The following is a 4,342-nucleotide window of genomic DNA, read 5'->3' on the forward strand; positions in this document are numbered from 1 at the left end:
CCAAGATTCCATCCTTTTTCAACTCATGCATCTGTTCGTGGACATTTGGATTGGTTGGATGTCTTATCAATTGTGAATAATGTCACAATAATGCATGTTTTCAAGCTTTTAAAGGAGGTTTTTGAGTTCTATCAAGGTTTCTGATAAACCTTTCACAAAGAATTTTGCTGAAGGTTGTTTTCTTCCTCTGTAGTTTCCTTTTCTCTTGCTCCTTGGTCAGCTATGTGTTCCTTTTCCAACTCCTTGTCAGTCAATTCCTCAAGAATCACATCTAGAATCTACTCAATATTATCTCCATCTACAGCCAGAATAAAGTCATTTATCATCTCAACCAAAGCCTTGTTTATTTTTTTAATTGTTCTTTTCTTTTTCTTTTTTTCTTTTTTTGAGAGATTGTTGCTATACTACACATGAGCATGTCAGAGAGAAACATAGAGACAAAAAGTGAGAAATCACCCTCTAGGGAGATGGCCATACCACAATCCCTTCTCTCTGCAGTCTCCTTGCAGGATTTGGGGCACAGATGTTCATGAATCCAGCACAAGTTTCAAGCTATCAGTTCCAGGACTCAAACTGTGGTTGGCCATGAGGGAGCCCAGTGCTATAACTCTATGCTACCTGCTGGTCCCTATTTTATTATTTATGTATTTATTTATTTATTTATTTATTTTGGTGATAGAATGAATGTAATCACCAGAGAGAGACAGAGAGAGAAAAAATGAGAAATCGTCCCCTTCCCCAAGAGGATTGGTCACATGGCAATCCCTTCTCCTCCATTCTTCTCTTATGATTTTTGCCATGCATGCGCATGCCTGGTGTCTTTTTTCAAGCTGCCAGATCTGGAACTCAAACCATGGCCAGCCATGTGGGAGTCCAACACCTTAACCACTATACCTCTGGTTGCCCCTCCTAGTCATAGGGTTTTCAACCTGGTTCTCATATTTATTGGAAGCTGTTGGGGACACTTCTAGGAAGAAGTGATATATGATCAAAAAAAAAAGTGGGGATGAGGTGAGGAGAGACAGAAATTTGCAAAGGGAGGGAAAACAGGCATAACATCCATTGTGAATGTCCTAAACTTCGGAGCTAAAGAGACATGGAAGCCACTGGAGACTCCAAGGTAATCAGGAGGGTTAGTATGTTGTGGTATACAAGGATTTATACCAGTTTGCTTTTTCCTTTTCAGTGCACACAACTGGTATGCATACATGCCCATGAGTCTGGTTGTGGTGGCCAGGGGTAGATTACTATATAAAGACCCAGTTGGGTTGACCTAGCTTGTGGTGTGGTGGTTAAGGTGACTGGATCCCACATGGCCAACTGCACAGTTCAATTCCTGGACTGGGTAGCTTGAAGAACATGCTAGGCATGTATGCCCCATGTCCTAAGGGGAGGGAGAAATGGAGGAGAAGAGATTGTGGCATGATATTTCTCCACGTGGCTGGGGGGGTGAATTTTCTCCTTTTTCTGTCTCTTTGTACCTCTCTGGCAAGTAGACGCACTCTCTTAGCAGTCAGGTTTCATAACCATTAAGTCCTTATTTATACATGACAAATATTTTTCAAATATGAAACACATTTTTAATACCATTTTTTAACAATCTGTCATTGTGTATCTTTACAGTACTTCAAATTAATTTTCCCATCATGAATACACTGTATATTGGTTCAGTCAAAGATACTAAAATACATAGTATAATCACATTTTCTTCCATTTGCGGTCCCTTAAATGTTTTACTTCTTTCTTTTCCCTTGATTCTCTCCCTTTCGCCCTCCACCATTTCCCACCTTCCTCCCAAACTGTCTCTAGTATTACCATTGCTCTCCATGCTTTTGTACCTTCCAGTCTTTCAGTTTCTGCCGTAGAGTGCAGACATTTGGAATATATTGAATGGGAACATACAGTGTCTCTCTTTCATAGTCTGTCTTGCTTTGTTTAGCCTTATTATTAACTATGGTCACCATGTGATGAAGTAGATCACTAACATGTATTCCTTCATTCCAAGATAAACTTTGTGCCTTTTCCTTTTTTTTTTTTTTTTTTTTTTTCAGATTTTTGCCATAGGCCACTTATGTTTTCCAGAAAAAAACAGAGGGAAAGCAAGAAACCACACCCAGGAGAGAGAGCTATGCCACACTCCCTTTACCATTCCCTTCTCAGGACCCTGGGCATGCACACATATGTGCCCGATATGTCTCTCAAGAATCTAGGTCCAGGACTCAAATCACAGAGTTGGCCATGTGAGATTCAGCACCTCAACCACCATGCCAACTGTTGGCCCAAAAGTGTTGTACCTTTTAACCAACATTTCCCCTTCCTCATTTTTTCCCAGTATCCCCCAGCCTCTGATAACCCCCTTACTACTCTCTGTTTATATGAGATTGTCTTATATATAGATACCACCTAAAAGTGAGATCATATGGCATTAATCTTCCTATGTCTAGCTTATTTCACTTAGCATGAGAAAGATCCTGAGTTCAAGCCCCTGGATTTCCCTGAGTACACTGGCTATGCACATGTTCCTATTAACCAAGCCAGTGGATATTGGAGTTGGATCACACATGAGAACCCTGTTGGAATGCCTCTCTCTCTGTCTCATAAAATAGTCTTTAAAGACAAAGGAGGTACAAAGATTTTTTTATAAATTGAATATTCTCTAAGTATCCAGAACTCAGAATGACTTCCCTTAGGGACACTGGTATAGAAAAAAATGGTCATTTTTTCCTACTGATTCTCTGTCCCCAAGACTAGGTTATAAATCAAGTGATAAAGTTTTTATTATTCTTCCTTTAATTCTTTTGCCAACCTCCACTTATTTTTCCTTTAATTCAAGTTTTATCCAAAGCCTAAGACTACAGGACCTGTCTTGGTTAGGTTCCTACAGTTTTCAAAACATTAAACTGTGTTGGGGAAGGCTGGCGGGTGGTGTAGTGGTGAAGACACTGGATCCCACCTGGCCAAATCTGCAGTTTTAAGTCTGGGACATGGTGACCTGAAAAACAAGTCAGGCAAGTGTGCATGCATACCCAAAATCCCAAGAGGAGAACTGAGGAGAAGGGATTGCAATGTGGCCATGTGCCTTGGAGGTGTGTTCTCACATTCCTCCCAACCCTTGACTCTGACAAGCAAACAATCTCTTTAGATAAATAAATAAATTAGTAAGTATTTTTTAGTAAAAAGAATAGAATTCAGCTCATGGTTAGAGACCCAGGGTCCAGGAACCATTTTCCAGTAAGGCTACAAAATGGTGGTGGGCACTCTCTCAAGCAGTGGCTGTCCATAAGTTTCTCCTCATTCTGATCTCCATCCGAATAGTCTTGAACTGCCTCATCCCCTTTCCTTGTAGACACAAACAGAACTCAATCACAAGAGCTGCACCCTAGGGAGTTTATCTTATCCATGGCTCAACACATGAAATTTTAGGAAGCACCCACTCACCATTCACCAAGACTACATTCCAAAATGTGGAAATTTAGGGGAAAAACCATTATCTGGAAGATACCAAGCAGTTAAGGTGACAATACAGAAAATAAAATTGTGTGTTAAGTATGATGTGTGTGATAATATCTTTGGACTAATGTGTACTGTATTCATGCTGGGGGAATTCCTTTTGTATGCCTCAAAATATACAGTAATGGAATGTAAGTAAAACAAACAAAAATAAATTAAAAATTATTTTAAAAGAAAATAATTATGGAAGCATAAGCAAAAATCTATAGTCTCAGATGTTCTCATACTAAAAAGTTATCTAGATGCTCTTAGTTACCAAGTGTAGTATTTTCCATATGAATAGTACAATTGTAGGGGCTGGCAGGTGGCAGGGTGGTAAAGGTGCAGATCTCTCACATAGCCAACCACAGTTCAAGTTCTGGACCTGGAGGCCTATTTTCTCACTTTCCCTCTCTCTTTCTCTCTTTGGTCAAATTAAAAATGAATCAATGATTTAAAAAATAAATAAAGAGAATAGTACAATTGTCAAATATTTCTTCAGTAAAATTTAAGAAAAAGGAAAACAGTGCAATCACACAATCTTCTTGAGAAGAACTATCCCTGTAAGAAAGAACAGTTTTATTGAGATATAATTCACATACCAGAAATTTATGTTCTTCCATATCATGAATGGGAATTTGTAAATATTTCTGCTCCAAGATTGGGAAAAACTGTGAGAATTTAGGAAAAGAACAATGGAAAAAATTCTTAGGCAATGGAAAGAGAAGAAAGCATAGTAAAATGAGTTGTTTAACTGGCATAGAGGAAAGTCAAAGAAATAGAAATTACAAAAAATAAATCCAAGGAGCAAGTTTTACTTCCACAATCTCAATTTTCTGCTCCAAGGCTTTGA

The sequence above is a fragment of the Tupaia chinensis genome, unplaced genomic scaffold (genome assembly GCF_000334495.1).
Source record: "Tupaia chinensis unplaced genomic scaffold, TupChi_1.0 Scaffold000409_1, whole genome shotgun sequence".
NCBI lineage: Eukaryota > Metazoa > Chordata > Mammalia > Scandentia > Tupaiidae > Tupaia > Tupaia belangeri.